Source organism: Miniopterus natalensis, chromosome 8, assembly GCF_054644295.1.
Source record: "Miniopterus natalensis isolate mMinNat1 chromosome 8, mMinNat1.hap1, whole genome shotgun sequence".
Classification (NCBI taxonomy): domain Eukaryota; kingdom Metazoa; phylum Chordata; class Mammalia; order Chiroptera; family Miniopteridae; genus Miniopterus; species Miniopterus natalensis.
The window spans coordinates 18,613,229-18,627,382 of NC_142088.1; the positions used below are offsets into that span (position 1 = coordinate 18,613,229).

At 42.5% G+C, this 14,154-nt stretch overlaps 1 pseudogene; it reads right to left on the reverse strand.

Moving 5' to 3' along the window:
- Positions 1 to 13,037: 13,037 nt before the first annotated feature.
- On the reverse strand, positions 13,038 to 13,453 carry LOC107524838 (large ribosomal subunit protein uL23 pseudogene; annotated as a pseudogene).
- Between the last annotated feature and the right edge of the window lie 701 nt (positions 13,454 to 14,154).

The following is a 14,154-nucleotide window of genomic DNA, read 5'->3' on the forward strand; positions in this document are numbered from 1 at the left end:
AAGCAGTTGCCCTTCTTGGAACTGGTCCCATCCTGCTTTCTCAGGGGCTCTGGGCCCAAGAGGAGCCACCTTCTGTTATTTTCAGTCTTTTCCAGTCTACCCGATTCCCCGCCTAGTGTTTAAACATGCTTAGGTCTCTCATTTCTTTTAAAAAGATTTCTCTCCCGAAATCCCTCTCCAGCGGTGATTCCAGTTGTCTTTTACTCTATGGACGTTCTCTCAAGTCCCACCACTTAACCCTCTCCAGTCTAGCTCCTGTCCAAACCATTCATCTGAAGCAGCTCTAATTTGTCACAGGCGAGCTTCGGTCATCATATTATAGAAGACTTTATTCTAGCATTTGCACTGCTAACCGCTCCCTCATCCAAATATGCTCTTCCCTCTGCCCTTATATCAGTTTTCCTCTGGTTGCTCTTTAACAACCAGCTTCTCCTCCTTTATCCAACTCTTAAATATTGGAGTCCTCCTGAGCTGAGCCCTGTCCTGAGTCCCACCATATCCCCTCTTCTAGGTGGTCTCATCTTCTTCAGTAGCTTCACATACCCTCTGCCAGAGACTGTCCAGGCTGTAGCTCAAACCTAGATCTTGCTCTTGAACTCTAGGTTCATATTTCTGACGGCCCTCGCTACAGTTTCGATTGGATGACTAGAGCACGTCAAACTCAACCTGTATTTTATATTCCCTCCAAAACCTTTCTCCCACAGCCCTGGGACCAGTGAAGGGCATCCTGTTCATCCACCGAGTTCAAGCCAGAAGCCTAGCGTGCCTCAGACACACATCAGAGTCACCTAGATCTGTGTGCCTTGAAAAGTTGAGCTGTGCCCACTCTCCATTCCTGTGGCCACTGTTCCCACCCCACTCCGGTCTAGCCACCTTCATCTCTTGCTTCAAGTATTGCAAATAACTACCATCCAGGTCCTACAAAACTGTTTGTGGCTCACTCCAATTCATTTGCCATGCTGCAGCCATAGTAAATTTTAAAGTACAAATCTGATCAAATCACTACCCTGCTTGAATTCCTTTGGTGGCTTCCCTTTGCTTACTGAATACAGTGTAAGCTCCTTATCATGGAGACCAGGCCCTCCACCACTTGGGCTTGTCATTCTCCCCAGCCTCCCTGTCGCTCTGCACTCCAGCCATCTTAGTCTTTTTAATTTTTTTCCAGGCTCTTTTCTCTTTCCTACTGTAGGCTCTCACCTCAACTTATTGACACACACCATTACCTTCCCCTGGAATTCTTTTCTGTCACCCGTTCCTCCTACCTAACTGTAACTTGACATTTTCTTTTCTGATTTATCCTACTTGTAATTATTTGTTTAATGTCTGTGTAAAGGCTGTGCAGGTGGGGACCATGTCTGTTTTGTTCACCACCAGCTTTCCCCTTCCCTTTCATCCCTAGCATCAGCACAATGTCTAGAATGTAGTGGTACTCATTAAATATTCATTGAATAACTAATGAATATCTGTGTGGTCCCAGGGTAGGTTCCTTAATATTGTTGGATTCAAATCCTGGCTCTGCCACTTACTAGCTATGTGACTCTGGGCAAATTGTTCATTCTGTGCCTCAATTTCCTCATCTGTAATGTAAAGATGATAATAGCACCTACATCTTAGGGTTATTGTGATAGTTGAATGAGATCATTCATGGAGAGCGTGCTTGACAATGTTTGGCATATATTAAGTGTTAGTTGAAATGTTGCCTATTACTAGCTTTACTTGCATATCTCACCCTTGTGTCAAATACATTTCAAAATTGAGCTTATCATTTCCCTGTTCTTATGCTTGCCCTATACATGATAGCAAAATCTTGGAATTATTTACTCATAGCCTATACTTACCACCCACCAAATATGGTAATGTTTAAATTTATTTTTTAATATGTTTTCATTGATTTCAGAGAGGAAGGGAGAAGGAGAGAGAGAGAGAAAAACATCAATGATGAGAGAGTTGTTGATTGATCGGCTGCCTCCTGCATGACCCCTACTGGGGATGGAGCCTGCAACCCAGGCATGTGCCCTGACCGGGAATTGAACCACCATGATCTTCTGGATCCTAGGTCGATGCTCAGTCTCTGAGCCACATCGGCCAGGCGGTAATTTTTTATTTCAAAATTTCCTCATATTCTTCCTTTCTACTCATATTGACCTTAATTAAACCCTATCTCTTCATGTCATAGTTACTTTGCTAACTGCCTAGGTGCTTTCTGGCTGCAGGCGCACTTCCCCTATTCACATGTGCCGCACTGTCAGACCAGCAGGCATTGAACAGTTATTAACCATGTATTCTCCTTGACTTCTCTCCTGGCCTCAGTTTTCACTTCACTTTGTTCATTCACTCATTCAGTCATCCAGTCATTCAAGGGCAAGTTATTTCATTAAACATTTTGAATATACTTCAGATTTGAAATCTAGTCTCCCAGTTTGGTATATTTTACTCTCACATCTCCATAAACCATAGAAGTGAACTGGATCTGTCAGGTGCTCAGCAACTGTTTTTTGTCTCTGGGACTTGGAAGCTACCCTTGTTTTGACTCACTTTTTCAATTGAAAAACATAGTCAATATTGGGGAATTAAAGTAGAGACGAGCACATGGACATAACTTGACATAGTTTAAGACAGGTAAGTGCCTCGAGAGAGGGCCAGGAAAGGGGAAGGTCTCATGATGACTATAAAAGGCTTCAAGGAGAAAGTGATATTTGAGAGCTTTTCTCTAACCAGGGCTTCCTTTTCCTGTTATTTTTCTCTCTTGCTTCCGCTGTTGAACCTAATTTTCACCCTCACTACAAACTCAAATTCCATGAACCCTACCTATTCTGGTGCATCACCTCTCATGACTTAACTTTTCCATCTAACCCCAAGGCCATGGTGACCTTTCTCATTAAAACTAAAAACATCTGTTGAGCACCTGCTTTGTGCCATGTACTCTCAGAATCTGGGCATCAGTGCTGTCAATGTTATCAATGCTCATGAAATAATCTTGTGATTTGAATTGTACTTTCCAAATAGTTTTCCAGCAGAGAAGGGGAAGCACTGATCTGTTACAACAATTCCTGATCTGTTTATCAGTTACAGTTCTCATGTAAATTAATATATTTTCTTCTTAAAATTAATCTTAGCCCTAGCCAGTTTTGCTCAGTGGTTAGAGCGTCGGCCCACAGACTGACGGGTTCCGGCTTTGATTCTGGCCAAGGGCACATACCTCAGTTTGCAGGCTCGAACCCTGGCCCGGCTCAGGTTGTGTGCGGGAGGCAACCAATCAATGTGTCTCTCTCACATCGATGTGTTTCTCTCTGTCTCTCTCTCTTTCTCCCCACCTTCCACTGTCTCTGAAAAGCAATGGAAAAATATCCTCTGGTGAGGATTAAAAAAATAATAACAAAAAAAAATCCACAACCAAACCCTCTTGACTTCCACTTCCTCTTCTAGCTACTGTCCCATTTATTTTTGCTCACTTAACAGTAAATATCCTTGAAAGAGTACTCTATTCACTGCCTTAATTCCTTTTCTTTCATGTTCTAACTCGCTTCTGCCCCCAGCATTCCACCAAAACTGCCCTGCATGTTACTTAATCCAGTGGCCTGATCTCAGTCTTCATCTCACTTGACCTATGAGCAGCATTTGACACAGTTGACCACTCCCTCCTCCCTGTAACACTTCCTTCACTTGTTACGCTTGTTTCTTCTGTGTTACAGGACACTTCACTCTCCTGGTCTTTGTCCTATGCTACCGTCACTGTCCTCAATCTCCTTTGCTCACTGACCTCTTAATATTGAATGTCCCAGGGTTCCTGGTCATCTTCTGCACTCTCTCCCTTAGTGATCTCATTCAGTCTTATGGCATTAAATATAAATATGCTCACAACTCCCTAGTCTCAGGTCCACACTTGCATATCCAAGTACCTCAGCATCTCTACTTGGATGTATAATAGACCTCTCCATTTTATTATGTCCAAAACTACACTCCTGATTGCCCCTCTCCTCAAAATCCTTCTCTACTCATGACCTTGTCTATCTCAGTTTATGGCAACTTCATCATTCCCACTGCAGAGGCGAACTCAGCAGCTCTTTTACACCTCCACATCTAATCTGTCATCAAATCCTGTTCTCTCTCTTCAAAATATATGACCACTCTTCCCATCTCCACTGATACCATCTTGGTTAAAGCCACTGTCACCTTTGACTATCAGCCACCCTTAACCTTTATTCTGTTCTGAGTACAGCAGCTAGTGTGATCCTTTCAAAACATAGAGCCAACCACCCTATGATTCTGTACAAAACTATCCAGTAGCTCCTCATCTCACTTAAAAAAGGCCACAATTCTTAGAGTTAGGTCTATAAGACCCCATTTCCTCTCTGATCTCCTGGCATTTGGTTAGCTTAAGCAAACAGATCTTGCAAGTGTTCAAGTAACCCTTATTTTACTTAATGCCACATTCATATAACTTATACCACAGTATATTGTTATAATTGTTCGATTTTGTTATTTCTTGTTAATCTCTTACTCTGCCTAATTTATGAACTAAACTTTATCATAGATATGGATGTATGTATAGGAAAAATCAGTACATACAGGGTTTGGTACTATCTGGTTTTAGGCATCCACTAGGGGTCTTGGAATGCATCCCCTGCGGGTAAGGGGGACTACTATAACCTGAAAGAGATGAGGCCCTCTTTGAAGCTTTCTGATCTCCCCATATCCCAGAGTGAGAATTGAGGAACTGATCATCAAGATTCTGGTTGCTTTTAATTTCTATTTTGATGACCAAAGGGTAAGCTGCATTCTCATCTTTCTTGTGAAAGAAAGCAATGCCATGTAAACAAAGCCAGCCTCTTATCCTCCTAGAAATTTCAAAAGGGCCAGTGGTTGGCAGTTAAAACCAACCAGTGAAGGTTTACTGAGTGCTTACTTTGTGCCAGGTACTTTTCTAAACATTTTTGGTGGGCTAACTAATTTAATCCTGATAATAACTCAATGAGGAAAATAGTAATTTTAGAAGTATTTTATAGATGAGTAAGCTGAAGCACAGGGGTGAAGAAATGTCTCCAAGGTCTTAGAGCTAGTAAGTGACAAGCAGTCTGGCTCCAGAGCCTGCATTCTTAACCAGGTTCTCCACTGCCTGGTTGTAGATTAAAATAAGGGCGGGGGGGGGGCTTTCCATTGAAAGAAATGAAGTAATTATAATTCCATCCATGTAACTGTCATGCCGAAAATACCATAGTAGTCCAAGCACTTTTTTCTGACATCAGCCTTGTTGCCATTTTCATGCCTGACACAGGAATCAGGCTAACCAGCTTCTAAGATGCCTTATCACTTCCCGGGCAAAGGAGTAGTCTCCTTGAAGCTCTGCCAAACCGTGCCCTTTCATCTTTGCTTCACTAGCTCCTACTCTAGCCGAGCTCTGATGGTTATGTCATTACTTCTGAGCGCCTTACCTAACCCTCACCTCCACCCCATAACAACACTCTAGTCTAGCTTAGGTGCTTGAATTCTTATGGTTTTGTTTCCATCAAAGCACCTGTCACAACTTCACAACTTACTGTTATTATTTGTTTAATGGTCTACTTCTCCCCAAGATTGTAATCTTTGTGAGGGTAGAGTTCAATACAATTGTTTGCAATGAATAAAAGTAGTATTTCTGAGACAGGCCAGTAAACCAGGACAAGCAGAATAGTGAAACTGAGACCAGATAGTTAAGCCGCAGTTTGCAGCCATCTAGAAAATCAAGATGCCAAGCAGTTGCAGCCATCTAGTAAATCCCATCTTCCCTAAACCAGGGACACTTAAGAGTAAATGGTTTTTAAAATTTATTTTATTTATTTATTAAATATATTTCTATTGATTTCAGAGAGAGGAAAGGAGAGGGAGGGGAGGAGAGAGAGAGAGAAACATCAATGATGAGTCATTGATGGGCTGCCTCCTGCATGCCCTCCTGCTGGGTGGGGATAGAGCCTGCAACCAGGGCATGTGCCCTGACCCTCAATCTCCTGGTTCATTGGTCAATGCCCAACTGCTGAGCCACACTGGCCGGGCAAAAGTAAATGGTTTGCACTTCTCCCCAACGGGAGGATAAAGAGCTTAAATCACCCTACTCTGGGAGACAGAAGAAATCCAATGAGTACTATTTGCTAACCATACCCAAGAACAGATGAAGTTAAGAGAATAAATCTCATTTTGGTATGTCAGCTTAAAGCTGATGAATGTTCTATTGAAATTCTCCCCAAAGACCTCCTCTAAACCCCCAGCCTTTAAAATCCTTCAAAACAAAGGTTCCAGTGCACTCTGCAGACCAAGGCGCATGCCTGAGCCTCCCCCACCTTCCTCTCCCACAGGCATGCATCTTCTAAACTCAGGGTCCCACAAGGCCTGCAACCAGGACAGCAATGGGCAATAGTAGTTCATCCTGGGCAAGCCCCCTAAACCTCTCCCCAAAGCCCAGCTTTTTTTAATATGAAGTGAGTTTTTAAAAACTAATATTATAATTTAATAGAACCTTAAATTAATTTTGAAATGGGTAGAAAGTCAGTTAATGTGTTTGTGTGTGCTTCTGTGATGTGCACGTGTCCTGTGTTTGTGTATATATGTGTGATTAGGGTAGTTCTCAAGCTCGTTGGGAATAGTTTGTTACTTGTCTGCAGCAAGGTAAGTACAGAAATTGAGAATAAGCATTTATAAACTTTCGTAGAAATTCAACACAGCATCTTATGTCTGTTGAAGTTAATACAGAATTTGGGGACTTATATATATATTTTTCTTTTTTTTTTTAAATCCTCACCCGAGGATATTTTTTCCATTGCTTTTCAGAAAGAGTGGGATGGACAGAGGGAGAGAGATCAGTGTGAGACAGACACATCGATTGGTTGCCACCACATGTGCCCCAACTTGGGCCGGGGATCGAGCCTGCGACCAAGGTACGTGCCCTTGACCGGAATCAAACCTGGGACTCCTCAGTCCATGCGCCGACACTCCAACCAGTGAGCCAAACTGGCTAGGGCTGTAGTCTTTGTTTTTAATCTACTTTTAGTTATTCATTTCTACTATAATTTATAAAAGTTTGCAGTGGACTGGGAATTTTAAAAATGTCCTTCATAATACAAAATAATATTGAATGTCAACTATAATTGAAAACTAAAACTTAAAAAAAAATTGTAATGGTCCCTTTGGCTGTGGCTGGTGTGGCTCAGTTGGTTGGAGTGTTGTCCTGTACACCAAAAGGTCACCAGTTCAATTCTTGGTCAGGGCACATACCTAGGTAAGGCTTTAGGCTGAATATATGCTGAGAACTGTTGTGCTAGAACAATCAGCAAATGACCAGGACTGTACTCCCTGACCATCCTCCACAACTATGTTTTGAGAATTTTATGTAGAAATAACAAGCATATTGAGGTGAGCATTCCCTATCCTTCCGTGATAAAGTTATTTATGACATTTTCCTCTTATTCCATCTTGCCCTCTCAATAAAATATCTGGAAAGAACCCAAAGAAAATATTGGCATTTTCCAAGAAGCCATGGGAAAGCAGCATTACTGACCCTGAGACGGTGGAGTCATTCGACTGCCTAAGGATAACAAGCTTAAGTTCTTGCAGTCCTGTCCAAATTCTCATTTTTGACTGCACTACTCTTAGACTAGTGTTGATAGTCAAATATCTCAGGCATTAGTAATAATAATATGAAAAGATAGGAATCTTGCCTTAAAACTGTCTCATTAGGTTCTTACTCCTTTCCTCACGCTTTATGCCCATGCTACTCTGTGCTTATTCAAAGAAAACACAAACGTCCGTACAGAATGTCTTTTGGGGCTTAAAAACTGATGCTTTACTGTGGTAGAGTAAGCTACAGTTTATCACAGGATGTATTTCAGAAGTAGCAGAGCACATGTCTTCTCCAGAAGAGTGACATTTGTTTCGGTTGGTGGAGGAAGTGGTCACGAACTCTGTCAGTCCTAGGGCTGGGGCTCATGCATCTTGATTAAACCACTCTGGTCTCTCTTTAGTTGTTCACTCAGGTATGTTATCTTGGTGATACTGGAGACAACACAGCTGACTCCTGCCCTAGTTGTTACTGCCTAAACTCGGGTGCAGGACACAGCGATTCAAACCATGCCCCAAGAAGCATCCCCCATTTCTGCATAGTGAAAGGCTAGCCACACATGGTTAGCTTATGAGGTAGGAGTACTTACATCAGTAACATCCAAAGATGGAGTGGTGAAAAAGACCCTGCCTGTTTTCAAAAGCTCCTTCCCCCTGGACTTTTATGCTCTCCTGTCCTCCCCGTTCTACAAGGAATTTAGAACGAGGTTCCTTGATTTCGCGTGTAAGGGTGACAGGGAAGGAGAGGATACATCTTTTCATCTGTACACATCCCTAGTAAGCAAACGAGAATAAGAATCCTACAATTTCAATGTCATGATTACCAGAATCCCTCTTCTGTGTAGACTTTTCTTAGCAAGGGATCTAGTGCTGTCAGCTAAATTCTTATAGTTTAGTATTTGACATACTTTTTAAAAAAGGGACCTGTCAAAAATGACAATGGTTTAGTATATGCTTCTGTTTGCCACATTAACTACAATGTTGCTTCCAGGAAATATTTTCTTGCCTCAGAATTTAGAGGGCACACACTTGTCCATGGCTCCCCTGGGCAAGTAGATTTTGTATTTTTAGGGTCTTGCACCTGTAGATCGGGGGGGGGGGAACATTTCTGAGATCCATATAAGATAAGAGGGCCTTTAGGACACATACTCTCCAACTGTGAGTGAGGGTTATAGACATCCATGAAATGGAATTGAAGTTGCTGGAATTTGGTAATTCACAGCCCTGGCTGTTAACAGGGTGGCTTTTTATTCCAGGTTCACACAGTCTCTCTAGACTTATCTTTTTCCAGGACTGAGTACACCCTTTTTTTTCCTGTCCCCTACCCTACCAGTACAATTACCCTGTATAGATTCCCGTAATGAGCCTGTAAATGTTACTGTCTAATATCTATTCTGTGGCACAGTGCTAAATAGTTTTTGTAATTGTGGTTTTGAGCGGAACCAGTAGAATGCTTTTGTAATTGTGTGTCAGAGTTTCTTGGCCTTTTCCAGGAAGCCAGAACTGAATCATTTTTTTTAGGACTTACAGTCTACCATCTTTAGTCCAGTAGCATATGCCTTTGTGGCCTATGGATTGCAAGGTACGAAAAGCCTATAATCAAAACACTCCCTAAGTGGCTTGCTGCAGCCCAGGGATGTTTACTAGAACTGCCCTGAAGCCAGAGGGGTTTAAAAACCTGCTCTCTTTCCATTAGGGCTTGCCCTAAGTTGTCGGTTCACTGTCAGAGCTTGCTGCACACTCAGAGGCAGAGCACCCATCATGTGTTATGAAATATTAGCCCATTCATGTATTTATCCAGACTTTAGACTTTAAATGCCTGAAGGCCAGGGATAAAGTTTTTCTCATCCCGTTAGCCCAGCACCCCCTCCTATGCCTGTTTATTGACCTGAACAGAGGGAACTGTCAATGTAAGAAACATTCAAACCTGTGGAGAATTTTGTGAGTTTATTTGAGCCAAACTGTCAACAATTGCCGAGAAACAAAATCTCACTCGATTGAGATAATGCTCTGGAGAACGGCAGTTTTGTGTTTATTTTATACATTACAATCGAAAGAGGAGATGTAGCCCTGGCTGGTTTGGCTCAGTGGTTAGAGCATCGCCCTGCAGACTGAGGGTCCTGGGTTCGATTCTGGCCAAGGGCACGTACCTCAGTTGCAGGCTGATCCCTGGGCATGCGGGAGGCAACCAATCAATGTATCTCTCTCACACTGATGTTTCTCTTTCTCTCTCTCCCTCCTTCTCTCTGTCTCTCCCCCTCCCGCTCTCTGAAAAGCAATGGAAAAAAATGTCCTCAAGTGAGGATTAAAAAAGAGAGAGCAATGTACATGGGTTCCGTGAAATCCATTGGTGATAGATTAGGGAGGTGGGAGACCGCAAAGCTGGGAAACTTCTGGGATTGGATAAAAAGTAAAATGATAAACATATACTTCTTTTACATAGGTGGGTGCAGGGTAATTAACAGTCAACAGCTAACTGAACAGCAATGAGGGGACTTGCGGTCTCCACAGAGCGGTGCCTGTGCTTTGAGGGGTCCAGGAAAAGGGAAGTCACTTTGACATTCCATTTGTAGATGCAAAAAGACAATAGACATGCTCAATTAGGGCAAGACTGACCTTTGTTAGGGAAGAGGCTGGCCTAGGACATGACGACCCACCGCAAACTGCTTTTTAGTTTAAAAGTTTTAATTTCAGACCGTCCTTTGTGGTTACTTTAGGTCTCTGAGTTTGCAAGGCCTCCACGCAGGCCTTCCCTGAGTTAGTCAGGTTAGCATGTGGTCCCCTTTCATCCACAGAACCAAACAAAACCGAGAACACAGGGCAGAAGACTGGAATTAGAGCAACCTCTCTTGGAGTAACATGTAGCAGGCATGGAATACCCATGCTAAGGATTGCATTCTTAAAATTCTTAAAGGCAAGGAATTATTCAACAAGAGGCTGATAATTTTTTTCCAAGGGAAAAAAATAGCAAAGTGCAAAGATTTTTTGGGACATAACAGAAGACACATGAGTTTTCTTTACTGTTTTGAGCTTTCTCTAAAAAAGGGGGGACATGGGAACTGTCATAGGATTGTTGTGGGAATGAAATGAAAAGTTTCATATGTATAACTTAGCACTGTCCCTGGCTCATTGTAAGTGATTAGTAACTATTTGATATTTTTATCATATTTCATTGTATCCAATTAAAAGATATTTTTGTGTCACTAAGAAAAAATGGCCCATTAAACTATTACACAATGATTTCTTATCACCAAAATTATCTCCTAGTTATTAAGAAACTTAGACTCATTTAGATGGGTTTTTAAAATCACATTTTATTCTCAGGCCATACATAAAAAGATGAATGTAAACAAATTGTCTAAGATACTTATAAAACATTTTCATGTTCAGAGTCTAATTCTTCAGAATTACTTTTTGCCTCAGAGGCATTGGTTTCTGTGTTTTTTCTTATAATGCTGCCTGTGATACCAAGTGCTGGAAATGAGAAATGTAGCACTTCTAAAATGTGCGCCTCTGCTAAGTCCCAGATTGTCTTTCAAACCACTGACACCCACTCTCCTTGTGCTCGGTCCTTCTTACCATAAAGTGTCAACAGAATATTTTCGGACAACAACCAGATTCATATTCTTTTCTGAGTTCCTGCTCTTCACATCCTAACCTGCTTCTTCCATGGGCGTCTGTCCCCACTTTAGGTCATGATGATTCCAGTGCAGTCGTTTCTCAGGACAAAATCCCTGAAGTCATTTTTTTCTCCCCTCTGTCTGTTACGCCCCACATCCAGTGCACCGGGATTCTGAATCCAGAATCTGGCTCCCATCTGCCCTCCTCTGCTGCTCCTTCTCTAGCCTGAGGCATCTTCAAATCTCACCTATAATTATCTCCTAACAGGTTTTTCTGCTTCTGTCTTGGACTCCCTACAATTCTTTTTTTTTTTTTTTACTTTTTTTTTTTTTAATCCTGGCCCAAAGATATTTTTCCATTGCTTTTCAGAGAGAGAGAGAGAGAGAGAGAGAGAGTGACTGATGTGAGAGAGACACATTGATTGGCTGCCTCCTGCATGCACCAGGACCGAGGATTGAGCCTGCAACCCAGGTACGTGTCCTTGGCTGCGGTTAAACCCAGGACCCTTCAGTCCACGGGCTGATGCTCTAACCACTGAGCCAAACCTGCTAGGGCACCCCCTACAATTCTATTCTCAACACAGTGGCCCCAGCGTATCTTGAAAAAGTAAGTCAGATCATATCTCTCCTCTACTCAAAACCCAGCAGAGCTCCCCTCAGAGTCAAAGGCAAAGTCTTTGTATTGGCCCCTAGGCCCTACACAATCCATGCTCTCTGCTTCACCTCTCGCCCTGCTCCCTTCTGGAGCATTTTGCTGCCCACTCACTGGCCTCCAGACTGTGTCCAGCCTCACCAGGCCTGCTCCTGCCAAGGGTCTTTGCTCTGAATCTTTGCCCTGGTGGAAGCTTCCTTCTTTAGGATCTAAAGACTTAATTCTCTCACCTCCTTAAGCCTTTGTTTAAATCTCATGTTTATTTTTTAAAAAATATGTCTTTATTGATTTCAGAGAGAGGAAGGAAGAGGGAGAGAGAGAGAGAAACATCAGTGATGAGAGAGTCATTGATCATCTGCCTCCTGCACGCCCCTGACTGGGGATCAAGCCCACAACCGGGGCATGTTTCCTAACCGGCAATCCAACCGTGACCCCCTGGTTCATAGGTCGACAACTGCTGAGCTACATCAGCCGGGCCCAATCTCATGTTCTCACTGACACCTCCCTTGGCCATCCTAATTAATACAGCCCCCGGAATCTCCCTCTACCCCAGTCCACTCAATCCCCCTAATCCACTCCACATTTTCTTTTTCCATAGCACTTATCGGTATAACATTTACTTATCTATTATAATTTATTATCTCTTTTTCCTCACAAGGGCAGGCATCTTTTTTGTTATTTAATTCTCACCTGAGGATATATTTACATTGATTTTTTAGAGAGAGAGGAAGGAAGCGAGAGAGAGAGAAACATCAATTGGTTGCCTCCTGTACGTGCCTGGACTGGGGATTGAAGCCACAACCTAGGTATGTGCCCTGACCGGGAATCAAACCCACGACCTTTCAGTATATGGGGACAGTGCTCCAACCAACTGAGCCCTTGGATCTTTGATTTCTTCACCAATGATTCCTGAGTGCCTAGAGCAATGCCTCATCAACCTTCATTCAATGCTTGTTGACTTGTGCTCAACTGTGACAAATCCTGACTCATGTCAGCACAGGTGCATGGGAATGCACAGAAGTGGCCCACCCTGAGCAGGTTAAGAAAGGCTTTGTGAAGGAGCTCATGCCTCAGCTGAACTTTTTTCTTTTTTAACAGTGTACAATTTTTATATTTAGAATTAGCCAGCTGGACTCAGTTTAGATGATCTCAATTTTGTTGGCAACATCCAAAGCATTTTAGTCAAGGACCAGTCGAACATATGCCTTCTTCTCTCCATCAGGCCTGATCAGGGTGTTGACCTTGGCTACATCAATGTCATAGAACTTCTTCACAGCCTCTTGGATCTGGTACTTGTTGGCCTTGACATCTGCAGTGAACACAGTGTTTGTTGTTTTCTTCATGGCTGACTCAGTAGTTAGGGGGAACTTGGTGATGGCATAGTGGTCAAGCTTGTTTCTCCTGGGGGTGCTCTTCTGAGGATACTTAGGCTGCCTTCGGAGCTGCAGTATCTTTGGCCGCTGGAAGGTGGGTGATGTCTGTATCTTTACTATGTCTCTAGACGCCTTTCAGCACTGCTTTCTTTCCTTCAAAGCCTTTCTTTGGCTTCGCCTCTGGGAGGGGCGGGGGCTTCCATCATCACTTTTGGCATCATCTTCATAAAAACACAAAACAAAAAAACAACTCAGCTGAACTTTTAAGATAAATAGTAAGGCAGCTGAAGGAACCACAGGAAAAAATGGAATCACAGATGCAAAGTACTCCCTTGGGTATTGTTTCAGGTAGATGTTTAGATTGGATACTACCTGACTGCAGTTCATAGTATGGAAGTCAAGCCCCGTAGATAAAACACTTTGCAAAACATTTTTCAACGACGCCTATTTATATCTGGGTGTACCTCGTTGTCCGTGAGCACTCATAGTGCTTCATGACCAGACTGTGTGGGCTAGAAGTTTGGCCAAGGTGCTACATCTGAAAATGTTAAGGTTCTGCTAGCCCAAGTAGTAGTTAAGGAAGTTTACAGCGCATGTGTATCTTTAGAAAGGAATGCAATGACAGAGATTTTTCTTATTTAAGGTGTTCTTTCAGTTTGGACCAGAGATTATCCTCAGAGATAGAGCCTTAGCACCTGGGATAAGACACAGATCCACTCTTGAATCAGCTTTGTCAATTATGAAGTATAATTTATGTGTTCTGAACAACATGTGCCATCTGGTGGCTTCATATGTAAATAATCATTCTTGATAATTAGATGTCAAGCTTAGTTGTTTATAGCTGTTGGAGGAATGTATGTGCTGTCAATATATAAATATAACACATTTTAGAATTGTATACTCTCTAAAATGTTTGCTTGTG